General features: G+C 38.9%; 1 pseudogene; it reads right to left on the bottom strand.

The window, feature by feature from the left end:
* Positions 1-10,348: 10,348 nt before the first annotated feature.
* Positions 10,349-20,090, bottom strand: part of LOC100354656 (protein max-like) — a 189,952-nt pseudogene continuing 180,210 nt past the window's right edge.

The raw sequence follows: 20,090 nt of genomic DNA, 5'->3' as shown, positions 1-20,090 counted from the left end.
CTCCCTCTATCACTCTGCCTTTTAAATAAATAAATAAATCTTGCTTTAAAAAAATACATAGGCAAGGACCATGGTATGAGGATTTGATCTTGCACTGTAGGAATTGGGAACCAATGAAAGGGGTGAAGTAACATGATCAAAATAAAGTTCTGGAAAGTTCACTGAGAGCAGTGGAGTGACCAAGATGGACAGCCTTTTGATTCAATATGTGTACTCCTTCATGAGAGGTAGCACTTCTGATTTTAGTAATAGTATAGCTGCATGATGCAGTCCCCAATCCCATATGCTTAGATAGGATGCCATATCTCCTAAAACTTCCAAGAAGTTCTATGGGGTGGATTGGTATTCAGTAAGTCAGCTTTCTGTGCTGCCCCCAGCACTCACACACATACACACTGACTCCAAATTCAGCTACTACCTGTCATCCACCAGAAGCTGCTGCTTCTGATTAGTCTCCCACATTTCCAGCTCAGAGACTTGGTACAGCAGTGAACACTGCAAAACCCAAGAGCTTTCACATGAAGCAGAGGCCTTGGCATTTGGTATGGTTTGAATAATTTCCCCTAAAATTCACATATTGGGAACTTAATTCCCAAATTCACATGTTAATGGTACTGGAGGTGGGGCCTTTGGTAGGTAATTAAGATTAGGTGAGGTCGTCTGGGTGAGGCCCCATGAGGGCAGGAGTGGCTTTATAAGAAAACAAAGAGGGGCCAGCATTGTGGCAAGGTGCATAAAGCTGCAGCTTGGCATACCATGTGAGCACCAGTTTGTGTCCCGTGACCTCCACTTCCAATCCAGCTCCCTACTAATGGCCTGGCTAAAGCAGCAGAAGATGACCCAGGTGTTCTGGACTCTTCCACCCACATGGGAGACCTGGAGGAAGCTCCTGCTTCCTGGCTTAGACCTGGCCCAGCCCCGGCTGGCCACTGTGGCCATCTAGGGAGTGAACCAATGGAAGAAAGATCCCTGTCTCTCCTGCTCTCTCTTGCTCTCTCCCTCTCTCTCTGTAGCTCTGATTTTCAAAGTAAACAAATAGATCTTCAAAAGAAGAAGAAATAAAAAACACGAAGACCTGAGCTGACACATTTGCTCTGTCTCACCATTGGATGCCCTCCACCATATTTTGACCTCACTAGGTACTGAGCAGGTGCCAGGACCATGCACTTGGACCTAACCTCCAGAACAGAAGCCTAAATAAGCCTCTATTCCTTATAAATTACCTCAGATATTTTATTATAGCAACAGAAAGCAGACTCAGAGAGGACCTGAGAAATACGGTTGTCCCAGGGGCTCTCAGAATGAAGGACAACAGTCTTTGGGTGCTGCCTTAGCCAAGAGTGCCCCGAAACAGCCATGGCCTGGCACCAGGAAGTACGATCCCTCAGATACCCTCACACAGCCCTGTATCTGAATTCAGTCACATCAGTGGTCAGGGCTTGAACAGATGAATTCCGGGGTACACAATTCAGTCCATGACTCCCTGTAAGATATTTTAAAGCTTGCAATTAGGTGAGCACTGTGAGCACAGTTGCTAAGCACAGACCTGCCCTTTCTTGTTGATGCCTGCAGCCACTTTTGTCCTCATGAAGGCAGCTACCATGCTCTGAGAGTTGCGGTTTAGCCCCGTACAATCAACCACAGTACACCTTCTGCAGGGCACTCCTATGTTGAAGGAGCTTCATTATCTCAGTTATGAGGAGAAAAACAGACAGATGATGCTGTCAAGGCAGAAGGCTGAGATCTGCAGGCCTCATCTGCTCCCAGGGCCTGAAGGAATCCAGGCACTTACAGCCCTCTCTGAGTCTACGGAAGATTCAATTTGGGAGCAGGTCAAAGTAAGCTGTTGAGCCGGACACTCGTGAAGTTCCAGATCCTCTTTGTAACCCTCACTGTGGGAATATGTTGGGCAAGTTGGAAATTCAATTTATTTTCTTTTTGGCAGAGAACCTTTTGGTATGTGGAGCCAAAAGTTTGCACAGAAATGGGTAGGGCAATTAGCATAAGTGACTATGAGTTCTTTTTTTTTATTATTGACAGATAGAGTTAGACAGTGAGAGAGAGAGACACAGAGAGAAAGGTCTTCCTTCTGTTGGTCCATCCCCCAAATGGCCGCTACAGCCAGAGCTACGCCAATCCTAAACCAGGAGCCAGGTGCTTCTTCTTGGTCTCCCACGTGGGTGCAGGTGCCCAAGCACTTGGGCCATACTCCACTGCCTTCCCAGGCCACAGCAGAGAGCTGGACTGGAAGAGGAGCAACCAGGACTAGAACCCGGCACCCATATGGGATGCTGGCGCCGAAGGTGGAGGATTAACCAAGTGAGCCACGGTGCCGGCCCCATGACTATGAGTTCTTTTTGCGACACACAAGTAAGTTACAGTCTGCCAGTTAAGACTAAATTGAGGTGACCTGAAGAAGGGCTCAATGACTGAGAAGGCCTGAGAGACACTGAGACAAAGGTGCTGGAATGTATAAAAAGCAGAGACTGACAGATTGGCCCCCATTGCAAATTACATCACCAAAAGAAAATAGAGATTTTTCTATCTGTGGGGCAGTGGGCACAGGACTCATTTGAGCAAGTCCCTCAGGTAAGAAGTTCGTGATTTGCAGTCAGGGAGCAGATGAGGACTAGGGTTCTCATTACTCACCCTCAGCCTGCTACCCTGACAGCACCCTCTGCCTTTCATCTCGTGGTGGAGACAATGAAACTCCTTCAACACAGGTGTGTTCTGGAGCTGATGTAGCAGGGGTGACTGGCAGAGCTAAAACCCAAGTCAGAGTAGGATAGCTGCCTTCAATGAGTGCAAAAGCTATCAACAAACGTCATCAAGTAGGGGGAGGTCTGTGCTTGGCAGCTGTGTCCATGGACTGAGTTATGTCCTTCAAAGCTCATCTGTTCAAGCCCTAAGCCCCAGGGTGACTGTGTTTGGATACAGGGCCTTTAAAGAGATAATGAAGATTAAGTGAGGTCATATGGGGAGGTTCCTAGTCTGATAGGATTGATGTCTTTATCAGAAGAGAAACACCAGCACGCATGTGCACAAAGGAAAGGTCCTGTGATGACACAATGAGAAGGTGGCTGTCTGTAAGTCAAGGAGACAGACTCAAGAAAAAACAGTCATCGTGGCCATCTGGGGAGTGAACCAGCAGATGGAAGACCTCTATCATTCTCTGCCTCTGCCTCTCTATAACTCTGCCTTTCAAATAAATACATAAATCTTAAAAAAAAAAAAAAAAACTCACTCTCGTAGGAACTGGGGTCCCACAAGAGCTACCTTTATCCCTTCCAAGAGCAGTGCCCTCAGTGACCTAACTACTTTTCCAAGGTTCCACCACCTCTCAACACAGTAGCACCCTATCCCAGAAAAAATACAGGGAGAGAGAGAAAGAGAGAGAGATTTCTAAGCAAACATCATATAATGCAACTTAGTACCTTGGATCACATCATTTCATCTGACTTTTTATTGCTCTGATCCCCATATCTTGTTTGTGATTTCTGTGTTGTTATACACTTGACAGTGGACTCTTTGGATGGTGATCACCCCAAAGACTGTACAAAAATCTTAGGGCATTGGCACATCAGTCCTCGTGTTCTGTGTTTCTCCACTGTTTTTTCATACCTTGCTATTTTCAAAATAATTGCCACATGGCTCTGCTACTTTATTCTTACTACATTATTATCATGAGTCAGTTTCAAGAGACTGGTGGTTGAGCAACAGAGAGTTTATCCTTTTCTCACACATAAATCCAAAGGTTAGATACTGAATTTTTATAACGCTGAGGATTCTGAAAGGAGATACCATCATAGTCATTTTAAGCAGCTATAAGAGAAAACCATAAACTGGGTGGCTTAGTCAGCTATCACTTATTCCTCATAGTTCAGGGAGCTAGGAAGTCCATCAAGGTGCCCACAGATGCACTGTCTGGTGAATGTCCTCTTCCTGGTTACAGATGGCTGCCCTTTTCCTGTATGGTCATGTGGCAAACGGACAGAGAGCTTTCTCCTGTATCTTCTTATTAGAGTAGCAATCTCATTGTGAGGGCTTCATCCTAATTGAGTCCATGACCTAATTATTCCCCCTAAATCTCTCCTCCTAATACTATCCCCTTGTGGGATAAGATGTCAATACAGGAATTTATGAGAGACACAATCACTCGGTCCACTGCAGGTCCCTTCAAGGATTAAACATGAGAGTAAATACACAATCCCTCACGCTCATAAAGCAAAAGCAACAACTACAGGCCACAGGAAGATGCAAAATTTGTACAGTCATGCTCACTGGAACTGCAAAGTTTAAATCCATGGACTAGAGGTTAAATGAATTTTGCTTTGTTTTAGATTTGCTAAGTAAGTGTTCTTTCATTCTCAACAAAAGTCATACTCTTTTTAACTTATCCATAAATCTTGATTCAGAAAACATCAACAAATCAGAGAAAGTGAGGTTAAAAATGACAGTCTTGATACCGGAAAAAAACGTGAATACACATGCAGAACAAAGTGGCAACTATAGAGCCTGGAAGAGTCAGAGAAATGCTGTTGACTGCAGGGTGAGAGTGGACAATGGGCACCTTTCGGGAGACCTGGTGTGGCCTGATGGCCAGGAAGTCACAGAAGATGCCACCCAACCCAGAAAGGACTCTTCGTGTCAAGGGCTCAGAAATTGGATTCTGTGCATATCTGAAGCAGAGATTAGTCTCTCAAAAACAGAAGAGCATAATTCCAACTCATAAAAGACAAATGTAACAGCCAGAATGTTGTTCACTATCATCTTCCCTGTGATGAAATCGATGTGAGATGCCAAACTCTGAACAAAAGCATGCTTGGAGGCTGTGAAGTTGCTGGGGCAGGCTGGACAGTTCACATGCATGTTGGCAGCAGTAGGCAGCTAATATGTCTAGGAGACCCTGGAGCCTTCCTGTTTATGCAGGAAAGGAATCAAGTAGACAAAGTTTTCCCTCATTTTGTATACTTTTTTCAACAAAGGCATATTAATATAGCCACACTGCTTACACTGGCAAAAAAAATCCCCTCCCTGACAACATCAATACAGTCACCTAATACCACAACCCACCCTCCTGTTACAGGAAGGAATTATTGCCTACTTGTGACTTAGTGTACCATGTTTCTTCTTTTTTTAAGATTTATTTATTTGAAAGTTAGAGTTACAGTGAGGGTGGGAGAGATAGAGGAAGAGCTTCCATCCACTGATTCACTCCCCGAATCACCACAAAGACCAGAGCTGGATCAGGCAGAATCGAGGAGCCAGGAGCTTCATCTGGGTCTTTCACATGAGTAGCAGGTGTCCAAGCACCTGTGCCATCTTCCACTGCTTTTCCCAGCAGGGAGCTGGACAGGAAGTGGCACAACAGAGAAATAAACTAGTGCTCATATGGGATGCCAGTGTCACAGGCTTCACCTGCTATACCACAACGCCAGCCCCCATGTTTCTCTTTTTTTAAAATCACTTTAGTTTTGTTGTCTTACCTAAAAAAAGTGCTAGCAAATAAAAACAGAAGGATGCACATATCAAACAGCCGTATAGAATGCCTTTAAAAACCCCATCACAGGGCTGGCACTACATATAATCATGTCTTTAAAATGGGATACATAACATCTAAAGTGTAAGGCAGTCTTACAACTAAATGGGATGAGTTAATGCAATGTGCCTGGCCCTTGTAGAAAATAAATAGTAGCTATTACCACAGCTGTCATTTTTGAGATCATTCTATTTTGAGAATTTCTTGTTTCTTTTCCAAAGTTGCCCCACATCTCCTCAGCCAAATAGAGCTTACAACATTATCACCCTAACCCTTGTCATGTATCTGTAAATAACTGGCAAGCGGATACATGCTGTTAATTTTCCTGAAGGACACGAGTTTCCTCTGTCTGGAAAGAAGATGACTTTTTAAAAAAATCAATCAGGTGAGCTTCTGTTTTAATGAGGGAGCTGGAGTCCAATCAGTCCCCATATTGACCTGGAAATCAAGACTCAAAGACGATCCCAATCCTGAAGATTATCTCATACTGGAGAGAGTAGTTTGGCTCTGCTTTCTAATTCTAGTTCTACTGTTTCTATGGTTGCCCTTTATTTTTAACATGTGTTTTTAACAAACTCTATTTTTAATAAAAATCTTTATTACCCTGAATAGAACCCCCAATAGCTTCCCCTCCCAATACCGCCATGCTATTGAAGGGTATCAGAGAGCATGCATTTGGTACCAGTTTGCATTTACCCTCTTGCTATTGTCTTTCATTTTTCTTCCACTTTTTCCTTTTGGATTCTATATGCTTCTTACTGAGATAAGTGTTAGTAAGTCTCTCAGTAGAAACAATAATCAATGAATGATAAACTACAAATAATAAAGTAAATAATGAGCATTCAGTCTTTTTATACCTACATTTGTCTGTATCTTTTGCACTTTCTTTATTTTAGAAAAGGGATTTTCCATTTATTTGAAAGGCAGAGTGACTGAGAGGAGAGACAGAGGGAGAGATCGTCCCTCTGTTGGTTGGCTCTGTTGCCCAGGGTGGGCAGGGAATTCCACCTGGGTTTCCCACAAGGGTAGCAAGGGCCCAAGCACTGGTCTGTCTTCCATCTGGTGCTTTCGAGGCACATTAGAGGGGAGCTAATAGGAATCGGAACTTTTGGGACTCCAATGGGGCTCTGATATGGGATGTGGGCATCCCAGGCATGGCCTTAACCCACTGTGCCACAGCACCAGCCACTGTTTTGCACTTGATTGATCAACATTTGAGCTGCGAAAAGAATCCCAGCTTGTTTTCTCATAGTCTTCTTTTTAAAGTATTTAATTGATATTTGGCATCTATTTTTTGCTGTAAGAAGTCTGTCATCAATAAAAATTTCCTAGAAAAGAGTAAGAACTTAGATTCTTTTTCTAGTAGTTTTTAGATTTTCTTGGCATGGATCTGCTTATCAAATCTTGCTTGCAACTCAACACTGCTTGTAATATTTGAAGACTTACGTCTTCTTCAATTCTGAAAAAATTCTGTTATAATCTCTGAATATTAACTCCTCCCCATTCTATTATTTTCTAGAAATATAATTATGTAAGTGTTCTTGATCTCTTTTTTTTCTTTCCTCTGTGCCTCCTAATTTCTCTTCCATCTTACCCATCTCTTTATTTCCCTTAACTGCATTCTGGATAAACCTGTCAAATTTTCTAATTCAGAAAAATATTTCCTGTTGGGGGGAGCTAATTATGAATTAACTTCTTTATCAAGTTTTACTTTATCCTAAATCTAAGCAGTATTCTCCCTCCCCCCCCCCGAAAAAAAACCTATAGTTTGAACCTAATTCCCTGAATACACCAAAGAGATGAAAATGCATATTCTTATGCAAATGTTCTTTTTGTGGTAGATGCTTTTGGAGAGGTTCCTTATTCATATTCTGTATAAATAGAATCCTGCCATTTCCGTCCCATCCTGGTGACATATTGGACACCCTTAGTGAAACGAAGCCAGGAAACATTTCTAATATACATGCAGACATATATTTTTCCAGTTAATTATCTATCCTGTGTTAACGCATGCTTATTTTTGAAGTGTCAAAATGTTCCAATCCATACTGCAATTGTTTGGAAAACTTCATGAACAAGTATATTTCAGCCAGAAAAGACATTTGATGCCAGCCAAATTCTCTTTCTTCTGTCACTATAAATGGCTTTTCTATTTTCAACAGTTTTTCAAAATCCAAGTCATATCTAAGCTGACAACTTCTTTGGCAAGTTTCAGCTAGATGTAATTTGAAACAGTCAAGGAAGTAAAGCCTAAACAATAAGGTTTTTAATGGTATGGTGATAGATACTTAACTACTGTCATGCTGTGTCTGACACCAGAAGATTTGAGAGAGGAAATTCATTCGTTAAATACATACTTGCAGTTAAAGGAATACACCTGCATTTACAGCCTGTGTCCTGTGTCATGAAATGATGGAAGACCTGAGAATTCAGCAATGTTATGCACTTAACAAAAACATACCAGAAAAATCCTCCCTGAGGAATTTCTCTCTTTAACCTTCAGAATATTCTTTAGCTATAGTTGGCATCCAAAGGTCATTAAAAGGTCACAGGGGATTTAAAAAAAAAAAGAGTCAAGGCTCTTTCCTATTTAGCCTCAAATTTGTTCTATACAAGACGAGACTGTTTACTTTCTAAAGGAGAAGGAAATTCTAATGTGGCCTTTGAATCACTATTACTCACACACACATACACACACACATACACACACTCACAGAATTCAATTTTAGAATGACAATTTGCTCATTTTTTTTTCCTCAATCCTTTTAGAGAAGACACTAGATTTCCTAAGTCATAGAAATTCCTCTCTTTGTTTCAGAATTATGTAACTGCTATTTCATGTTATTTCTAATTTCTCTTTAGAGCACATTGATTCTGTGTTTAGAATTTGGGCATTCCATTTCACATTTAACATGCTTTATATCAGTTACTCTGGTCTTAATGCATTCATTTATATGTTTTGTTATAGTAAATGCTGTATGGACAGAATTATAGTCCTTAACAGTCACATTATCATAGCCTATTAAAAACCCATATCACTAAAAGGGCATCAAGCAAAGGTACAAAGCTATACATGAGGTGTTCTGGAGGCAAAACCAAATGGAGACTCTTAGGGAACAAAAGACAAATATCAGTGACTTAATTTTATAGTTAAACAAAGCATCACTTTAGCTAAAATTCTCTTATTCCCCTAACTCAACATCTAACCCCATAAGTATTGATGAAAATTCTGTTTTAGGAACATTACAAACATGAGGACTTCTTTAAAAAATACAAAGTCACCAAAAAAAGTCAAAGTGAATTTATACTTGACTTCATTTACAACAAATTTTTCTTCTTCAATCTTGCACATTTGATTTCAATATTAAAGAAAAAATATTCATTAATGAAAAAATTATTTGTGTACATTGTTAGAGTACAGCAGATTTAGCTGCTGAATGCGACACCGGCATCCCACTAGAGAGGGTCAGTTCCACTGCTCCACTTCTCACCAGCTCCCTGCTAATGCACCTGGGAAGGCAGCAGAAGCTGGCCCAGTTACCTGGGCCTCTGCCACACACGTGGGAGTCCTAGATGGAGTTCCAGACTCTTGGCTTCAACCTTACTCAGACCTGGCTGTTGATGGCAGCTGGGGAGTAAATCAGAAGATGTAAGCTGTCTCTCTCTCTCTCTCTCTCTCCATCTTTCATATAAATAAATAAAGAAAAAAATTATTCACTGACAGATTCAGTGCTCTACCATTAAGGAATATTTTATTCAGGAACATGGCAAAATGTATAGGGGACCCCTGTGAAGGGGTCTTACAGTGAGGGAGAGATTAGGCTCAAGTCCATACACAGCATGGGCAAGGGGGAATGTATAGCCAATGAACAGGGATGGGGCGTGTATGGATGGAAAATTTCTAAGAGAAAAGGGGATTCTGATTAAACTAACCGAATGGGATTCTTACTGAAGATAAGCCAGGGAGATCAGGGGGAAAGTGGAGGACCTGATCAACTAGACCAGACATTGAAGATGATCAGATACTGAAGATGGCAATTCTGGCTAAACTGACTTAACGGGACTCTTTTGCTAAAATTAGATTTTATAAGAAAGAGCTTAATGGCCTGGGAAAGCAGCAGAAGATGGCCCAAGTCCTTGGGCCCCTGCACCCGCATGGGAGACCGGGAAGAAGCTCCTGGCTCCTGGCTTCAGATCGGCGCAGCTCCAGCCGTTGCAGCCATCTGGGGAGTGAACCAACGGAAGGTAGACCTTTCTCTCTGTCTCTCTCTCTCTCACTGTCTGTAACTCTACCTCTCAAATAAATAAATAAAATCTTAAAAAAAAAAAAAGAAATAGCTTAGATAGGCCACAGAGAAGTTTCAAAAGCCTGATTAAGTTTGGCCAAGTAAAGAATCTGTCAGATAAAAATTATTGCCTGAACTTGGTCTCACAATAGGAAATAACAGAAGAAAATGTGGTAAGGAATTGTACAATATCTATAAGATAATATATTATAGGTATATTTTAGAATTTATATGATATGTATTATACATAAAAACGTATGTTTACATAGTATATATTCGCAAATCTATATTACAATGATCTTTATGTCTTTAAATATCAATTCACAATAACCTCACCAAAAATATGAAACAAACAAAAACCCTTAAAGCAGTAGGAGTATATTCAAGAGAAATTTTAAACCTTAAAAAAATGGGGAAGGAAGGGAAGAAAAGAGAGTGAAAATAAAGATCCATTTTATTGGAGAAAAAAGTGTCACACCGAGGAAAATCATACCTCTGCAAGTAGGGATAAAAGTATCTTCACATACCTTAGAGAAATTTGTGTGTATCACAACCTAGGGAAACAGAAGTTAAAAGTTGATGGATTGGAAAAAATATAAGAAATTACAGATTTATGTGCAAAATGGAATGAATATTAACTTGATCAAATCTATAAGAAAATAAGAGAAAGAATAAAATGTAATGACTTACCATATAATAATTGTAAGATAAAAGAAAGGGGAGTTGAAGAATATTATTCATTACATGAACTAAATTCTTCCAGTAAAAGAGAGACCATCTAAATGACCTTAGAAAAGCTATAATCTGTTTACAAAAAAAAAAAAAAAAAAAAAAAAACACAGACTCCACTGCGATAAAGAAAACAGAACGTAAAAGAGTTAACTAAATAACAAGTAAATATGCAGGTATTTTATTAAGTTCATGGAAAAATGGAGCTAAAAGATAAGATTATTCTGTTTCAAAAAAATTGTAAAACTCTTGCATAATTCTTTCATAATTTATTTTCCTTAAACTTCTTAAATATCCATCACATTCACATATTTCAATCTCTTTTTGTGGCACCAAAATAAACTTGTCTTTTAATTCCATTTCCCACAAATTTTTCTTTGGATTCGCATGTAACACACATTTTTAAGGGATGCAATCCAATGTTTCAACACATACATACAGCATAAACTGATCAAACAAAGAAACTAGCTTTTCCTCATCTTTTCTTTGACCTCTCTTCCAGTTCTTTATACAGGATGAATAATACAGTATTGTGAACTCTGCTCACCCCATTGTGCTGTGAAACATATAGAACCAATTACTCCCATCTAACTGTGTTTTCATACCAGACACCTAACCTTCCTCTATCCCTAAACCCTTCTTCCCTTCCCAATATCTAGCAATCACTTTTCTAAGTTAAGATCCACCTTTTTTTTTAAACTTCCATATATGAAAGAGAACTTTAAATATCTGTCTTTCTGTGTCTGGCTTATTTCACTTAACATAATGCTCCACAAATTTGCTGAATGAAGTTTGCACAAACAAAAAACTAAGGATAAGATATTAATATCATGAAAGTTATAATATAATTCAGGAAAGATTACAAAGAAGTATATTAGTTGATGTGTTTTAAGAATGGGATGGATCTACTGGAAAACTTGGAAAGGACAGAAATGAATCAAGAAGTAGATTTAGGGACTGGCATTGTAGCTGAGCAGGTTAAACCTCCACCTGTAATACCAGCATCCCATGTGAGCACCAGTTCGAGTCCCAGGTGCTCTACTTCTAACCCAGCTCCCTCTAATGAATCTGGAAAGAGCAGTGGAAGATGGCCCAGTATTTGGGCCCCTGACGCCCATGTGGGACATCAAATGGACTTCCAGGCTTCTGGCTTCTGCTTAGCCCAGCCTGGTCATGGCAGCCATTTGAGGAATGAAGCAATGGATGGAAGATCTTTATCTGTGGCTCTGCCTTTCAAACTCTGCCTTTTAAAAATGTATGTATATTGGAGCCAGCACCATGCCATAGTAGCCTAAGCTTCCCCTGAGGTGCCAGCATCCCACATGAGTGCTGGTTCATGTCCTGGATGCTTCTTTTCCAACCTAGCTCTCTGTGATGTCCTAGGAAAGCAGTGGAAGATGGCCCAAGTGGGCCCAAGATGGCCCAAATATTTACCCTGCATGGGAGACCTGGAAGAAGCTCCTGGCTCCTGGCTTCATGTCGGCCCAGCTCCTGTTTTTGTGGCTATTTGGGGATTAAACCAGTGGATTGAAGACCTTTCTTTCTTTCTCTTTCTCTCTCTCTGTAACTTTAACTCTCAAATAAATAAATAAAATATTTTTAAATGTGTTTATAAAATTAGATTCAATAAACTAGATATTTTGCATATGAATATAAATGATAGCTGTAATAATTTTTTGATTCATATATAAAGAACTTTTTATTCCTCAAATGCTGAATATTCAGTTTTCCAAATCTCCATACTAAAAATATTCACTTTTCCAAATCCCCATAATAAAAAAATTTTAAATAGTCATGTACTTTTCACTAAAAATTAATAAAGTTTTAATGTCAGATTTGTATAGAACATATTCTTCACACAATACAAGTAGAAATAAATAACTGAAGTGATCCAAAAAACCCTTACATCTGAAAATTTTAGAAAACACTTCTAGGGGCTGGCGCCGTGGCTCACTTGGTTAATCCTCTGCCTGCAGCACCGGCATCCCATATGGGCGCCGGGTTCTGGTCCAGGTTGCTCCTCTTCCAGTCCAGCTCTCTGCTGTGACCCTGGAAGGCAGTGGAGGATGGCCCGAGTGCTTGGGCCCCTGCACCCGCATGGGAGATCAGGAGGAAGCACCTGGCTCCTGGCTTCCGGCCAGCGCAGCACCTGCCGTAGCGGCCATTTGGGGAGTGAACCAATGGAAGGAAGACCTTTCTCTCTGTCTCTCTCTCATTGTCTATAACTCTACCTGTCAAAATAATTTAAAAAAAAAAAAACAATTTTAATTAAGCCTTACCATGAGAAGAAAATCAAAAGAAAAATTACAAATTAACTAGAAAGCACGCCACAGAAACCACTTCGTACAAACACCTTTGGGAGAAAATAAAAGCACTAACTCAGAAGAAAACATGGCCTCAAAAGCTTTCATTACCACAGGATAAGAATATTACCACAGTGCTCATATTGAAACATCAAAATCAAACAAAAAGAAATGAGGAAGTTCTACAAGTTTAATTAAGGAAAAAGAAAAGAAAAACCTGTTGGCTTGACAAAGAAATCCAAAAGCTGATTCTTGGAGGGAACTAATAGAAAAAAAATTAATCCTTCATGAATCTGAATAAGAGAGAGTAAGATAAAAACACATAAAATAAGGAATGGGAAAGGAAGCACGGAGGCGCAGTGCTTGCATCCCATGTCTGAATGCTGGTTCAAGTCCTAGATGCTCCACATTCAATCCTATTTTATTTTAGCATTAGCTTCCTGTCAATGAGATGACATGAATGCTTCCGTCCCTGCCATCCAAATGTAGAGGACAGGATGGACCTCCTGGCTCCTGGCTTCAACCTAGCCCAGTTCCACTGTTGTGGGTGTTTCGGGGGAATGAACCAAAAGTTGGAAGATTCTCTCTCTCTCTCTCTCTCTCTCTCTTTCTCTCTCTCTCTCTTCCTCTCTCTCCTCCTCCCTCTCTATGCATGTGTGTATGTCCATCTGTCACTCCCTCTCTCTGTCACTCTGCCTTTCAAATAAATAAATCTTTAGAAAAAATATTTAGAATAATACAGAAAACTATTGGTGACAGATTTGAAAACCTAGAGGAAATGGAAGAATTTTTGCAAAGAAAAATGCTGTGAAAATTGACTCAGGAATTTTTGAATAAACTTCAATAAAACAGGAAACTGTACGGTGATTAATGACTCATTGAAAGAGACAGCATAAATATGGGGGTTTGCATCTCAGTTTTATTTAATTTTTAAAAATACAATGTTAAACCTCTTCAACAAACATTAACAAATTTAAAAGAACTGAAATCATATGAATTGTGCTCTCTGCAAATAACAGATTAAACAGAAACATAACAAAATATTTCCAAACACTTGAAATGTTTAAAACATACAAAATTACAAAGTAAATAAGAAATATTTTGAATGGAATAAAAATGAAAATGCAACATTCAAAATTTATGGGAAACTATAAAAGCAGCGCTCAATAAGAAATTTACAGCAACAAGCTTTCATATTAGGAAAGAATGATCCTGAATCAAGAATCTAAATTTTCACTATAAGAAGTTGGAAAAACAAAGACAGCAAAATAAATATTAAACAAGCAAGCAGAGGAAAGAAATAATGAAAATAAGACTAGAAATCAGTAAATTTTACTGTAGAAAAACCAATAGAGGGATATAATAAAATGAACATTGTCTCTTTGAAATGATTATTAAAATTTATAAATTTTTAACAATATTGACCAGAAGAATAAAAAAGGAAGACACAGTGACCAATATCAGGAATTAATGAAAAAATATCACTAGATACTCTGAAGACATTGACAAAATAAGACGGGAAAATTACAAATAACATCATGTACAAAAAATCTGATAACAAAATATGGTCATATATTCATAGCAACGGAGTTATGTTCTGAGAAGTGCATCACTAGGTGATTTTGTCATTATGTGAGCATCACAGAGTGCTCTTACATAAATGAAGATCACTACAACATCACTAGTCACTACAATCTCATGGCACCACTGTGAAGTATATGCTCCATCATTGACTGACACATTATGTGACATATGACTATAATAAGAAACTGTTAAATGGATTGTGCTCTCCAATTCAAATTAGTAAAATTTATGCAAGAAGAGCTAATCAGAAAAGTCCTTGTTTACTCTGGCTGGGACTGCTATAAAAAAGGGGGGTGGCTACAAACTGGATAAAGCACAGAAATTTATTGTTACATAGTTCTGGAGACTAGAAGTTTCAGGTCAGCAAAAACTGCAGGTCAACAGGGTTTGTTCCTTCTGAGGGCAGAAAGAATCTGTTCCTGCTTCTTGTTAGCTTCTCACGGATTCCTGCAATCTCTGGCATTCCTTAGCTTATCAAAGGATCATCCTGATCCCTGCCTTTATCTTCACATGGTGATCCTCCATGTGTATGTCTGGGACCAAATTTCCTCTTTTTAGAACAGACACCAGTCATGCTGGAGAATGGGGCCCACTCTATCCCAGTATGACCTTATCTTAACCAATCTGTTATGATCCTGTTTCCAAACAAGGTCTCACCCTGAGGTACTGGGGTTTTAAAACGTAAACCTATGCACGCTTAGCTATAGCAAATAATTGGACCCAGTAGAGATCTATGAGAATCTCTGACTTGTAGGCAAGTTGGGAAGAAGGTATAGGTAACTGAGGACCTAATGCTTGTGATTGTCATCTGAGGTAGTAGGGGTTTTATAGGACTGAATTTAACTTTTGGAATCTGCTAACTCTAGTTAGTGTCAGAGTGGAACTGAACTTTAGGATACCCAGTAGGCATCCACAGAGAATTGGGGAATTGCTTGGAATGGGAGAAATCTCCCACATTTTGGGAATCGGAAAAGCATTTTTTCCAAAATGGAGGTTTTGCCCAGAAATGTAACTCTATTTGAAAATCAACCAATGTGATCTACCATATTTATAACCTAAAGAAGAAGAAAAAGCACATGATATTATCAGTTGATACAGAAAATGGCATTTGACCTTATCCATCCAAAGTTTTTTTAAAAAAGAAACTTTCAGTAAACTAGAAACAGAAGAAAAATTCCTCAATGCAATGATGAACATATAACAAAACAACAACATGGCTATCATGCTACTTTATGGTGAAAGGTTAAATGCTTTCAAACAAGACTGACAACCAGGTAACACCACTCTTGTTCAGTATCATACTAAAAATATTAACCAATGCACTAAGACCCTAAAAAAAAAGCAATAAAGAAAAGGCTTTATGATTGGGAAATAATAAAACTCATTCCAAGACATCATAATTATTACATAAAATATTAGAAATTCATAAGCATAACTCTAAGAACTAACAATGAGTTTAGTCAGCTTTCAAGGTCAAAATACACACACACATACTTTAGATTTTCTATATATTGGGAATTAAAAATTGAAAATTAAAACTTTTTTTTAAAATACCACTTACAATAGCCACAGAAGATGAAGTACATAGATATATAAATCTAGCAAAATATGAGCAAGATTTATATAATGAAATTGCAAAATACTGATGAAAGAAATCACAGAAGACCTAAATTAATGGAAAGATAAACAATGTTCATGGACCAGAAGATTAAAAGTAGTAAAAAATGTCAATTGTCCTCAAATTAATCTACAGATTTAACTTAATTCCAATCAAAATCTCAGTCTGATTTGTTTATTTTAATTTATTTTAAATATAAACTGATGTCGATTTTATATAAAAAAGGCAAAGAACTAGAAGAGTCAAGCATATTTGAAAAAGAGGAAAGAAAAATACGACCCCATTTTCAGACATACTATAAAATTAAGTTAATGAAGACACAAAACTCAACACTCAGAAAACAACCCAATTTAAAAATAGACAGGGGCAAATGTTTAGTCTGATGGCTAAGATGTCAGTTAAGATGCCCATGTCTCACACCAGAGTGCCTAAGTACAAAGCCTGGCTCTGCCTCCTAACTTGAACTCCCTGCTAATGCAGAGAGGCCGAGCCTCTATATTGGCAGAGCCTATATTGGCTAAAGTAATTGGGTTTCTGCCCCCAACATGGGAGATTTGGAATGAATGAATGTCTGGTTTCTGGTTTTAATCACAGCGAGCCTCAGCCATTGCAGGCATTTGAGGAGTGAATCAATAGATAGGAGCTTTCTCTCTTTCCCTCTCAAAATTTTTTTTTTCTTTTCTTTCTTTCTTTTCTTTTTTTTTTTTTTTTCCAGGCAGAGTAGACAGTGAGAGAGAGAGACAGAGTTTAGAAAGGTCTTCCTTTACCATTGGTTCACCCTCCAATGGCCGCTGCGGCCGGCCCGCTACAGCCGGCACACCATGCGGATCCAAAGGCAGGAGCCAAGTGCTTCTCCTGGTCTCCCATGTGGGTGCAGGGCCCAAGCACTTGGGCCATCCTCCACTGCACTCCCTGGCCACAGCAGAGAGCTGGACAGGAAGAGGAGCAACCAGGACAGAATCCAGTGCCCCGACTGGGACTAGAACCAGGTGTGCCAGCACCGCAGGCGGAGGATTAGCCTAGTGAGCCGCAGCGCTGGCCCCAAATTTTTTTTTTAATATACAAAAGACTTGAACAGACACTTCACCAAAGAGGACATGTAATGACAAATACGCCATGAAAAGATGCTCAACATCATCAGCCATCAGGAAAATGCAAATTTAAACCATGATTCTATTATTGCACATCTATTAGAAAGACAAAATTTTTAAATACTGAAAATATAAAATCCCAGAGAGGAGGTTGAACAACTGGAACATTGCTAATAGAAATGCTAACATTTTTACAGTGTTTTGTAGAGTTAAACCCGCACCTACCCTACAACTCTGCCATCCCAAACTTTGGTATTTACCTGAGAAAAATTAAAACTTGAGCTCACATAAAAACCTGTACACCAATGTTTATAGCAGTTCTATTCATAATCACCAACAACTGGAAACAGCCCAAAAGTCCGTCAACAGCTGAATGAATAAACAAGCAAACTATTGATTCATACACAACATGGATAAATTTCAAAAGCATTATGAAAGGTAAAAGAAGACCATCTCACAGAAGCTATTCTCAAAGGCTTATATATCCTCATTCCAATTATAGGACACCCTTGAAAAGATTCCTTCTATTGTGCTGGAGAACAAATCACTATTTGCTGGGCTGGTGACTGGGGGAGAACACTGAGGAAAGTTTTAGAAGAGGTAAAATTTTTCTTTATCTTGTGTGTGGTTTTAGTTACATAAATTACATTTGTCAAAATTCATAAACTATACACTGAAGTGAAGTTTCTTCTGAATGTAAATGCACAATTTCTAAATAAAGTACTATCAAAGAGAATCTAACTTCTTAGGAAATTAATAAGAAGGGTTTCAGGTAATTTAGCAACAGACTTAATCATACTGATTGTTAAAGAAGAAAAGCAAAGATGTTCAAAAAGATTTTCTAAAATCAGATAGCATGCTTATTTAAAATTTCAAATAAAATTGAAGTTAAATAATATTATGTAGATAATAAACACTTCTACCAGAAGCCAACAGAAAATATGCTCATGGGGTAGGCATTTAGCATAGCAGTTAAGATACCACTTATGATGCCTGCATCCCATATCAGTGTGCCTGGGTCTGAGTCCCAGTTCTTATTTCAGCTTTCTACTGGGTCAGGTCCTGTGAAGTAGCAGTGATGGCCCAAGTAGTCGAGACCCTGGCACTTATGTGGAAGACCTGAATTGGTTTCCTGCATCGTGCATTTGGCCCCAGTCCAGCACCTTCCATTGTGGGCATTTTGAGGTTGAATCAGTGGATGGGACCTGTCTGTTTCTACCTCTCTTTCCTTCTCTCTGCCTCTCAAATAAATAAAATATATAAACTAATTTAAAATATTTAAAATACAAGATGATTGTAGATATAACTATGTAATAAATAGACACAAAATATATGTGAAATATATACACATATGTGCATGCACTCACACACACACATATACATACATTCCCTTTCACATGTAAATGTAAAATTTAGGGAGCTTTTTGGAATTAGAGAAAATTACCTTAAAATTTCCATGGAAGAAATAAATTCCAAGGATTGTCAAGTTTTTAAAATAGAAGAAAGGTGACAAAGAACTTTTCCTGTGTGGCATCAGACCATTCTATTAAGCCAGCTATAATTAAATCAACAAGCTGCTGACCTAGGAAGACACAAAGATCACTAATACAGAACAGAGAAACCAATATTAGATGTCAATATATTTCAAAATTTAATAGAGCAAAATTATTATTTTAATTCAAAATTGGAGATTGCTTATTCAAGAAATACTGGTTCATTAAAAATTGATAGAAAATTAATTATGGGGCTGCCACTATGGCATAGTGGGTAAAACCACCACCTGCAGTGCCACCATCCCACAGAAGGGACTGTTTATTTATAACATACAATTTATCTTTCAAATTTACAATAGAAAAAAATGACTCAATAGAAGTATGGACAAGGTAGGAATCATAGACAATTCAGTGAAAACCTAAACCAAAAAATATATTAAAATAAACTGATAGTTCATAAGAACAATAAAGAGATATTAGGTAGTACATTTTGCTGCCAGAGACATAAAGGGAAAGAACTTCCCCTAATATGACAAGTGAGGATGTGAATGAATTACTAAAGCCTTGGAAAAAAGCAATCTGGAAATATCTTCATTTAAATCTAGGAACCTATATATATATATATATGTGTGTGTGTGTGGTTTTTTTTTTTTTTTTTTTTTTTTTTTTTTTTTTTTTTTTTGACAGGCAGACTTAGACAGTGAGAGAGAGACAGAGAGAAAGGTCTTCCTTTTTCCGTTGGTCCACCCCCCAAATGGCCGCTATGGCCGGCGCGCTGCGGCCGGCACGCTGCACCAATCCAAAGCCAGGAGCCAGTGCTTTCTCCTGATCTCCCATGCGGTACAGGGCCCAAGCACTTGGGCCATCCTCCGCTGCCTTCCCAGGCCACAGCAGAGAGCTGGACTGGAAGAGGAGCAACCGGGACAGAATCCAGCACCCCAACCGGGACTAGAACCCGGGGTGCCAGCGCCACAGGTGGAGGATTAGCCAAGTGAGCCGCGGCGCCGGCTCCTAGGATCTATCTTGTGTAAATGCAAGTACCACTAACCTCAGGAAATATAAGCAAAAGTGTTTAGTCCAACACCATACTAGCAAAAATGGGAAACAAAATGAATGTCTATCCATAGATAGGAGTGAGTGGATAACTTTGGCACATTCAATCCACAAAACTATTCTACAATCATTTTTTTAAAGTATCTATTGTGTTGGCAAGAGTTCTACAAGGTAATGTTGAGTGAGAAAAGCAAAATGCAGAAAAGTGAATTTAATACAAATCTTTTAAAAGAATGAAAGATATTGACCAAGAACTATATGAATGCATATGTGCATGATCTTTGTGTATGCTTATATGAGCCCATGAATGTGTATCTATGTTCACATGTGGGAAAGGTGAATACCTCTACAAATATATAAGCATACAGATACACACAGGAGGATACACAACTTG

This window comes from Oryctolagus cuniculus, chromosome 1, assembly GCF_964237555.1.
Source record: "Oryctolagus cuniculus chromosome 1, mOryCun1.1, whole genome shotgun sequence".
In the NCBI taxonomy this organism is placed as follows: Eukaryota; Metazoa; Chordata; class Mammalia; order Lagomorpha; family Leporidae; genus Oryctolagus; species Oryctolagus cuniculus.
This window is presented reverse-complemented; position numbering and strand designations above follow the sequence as displayed.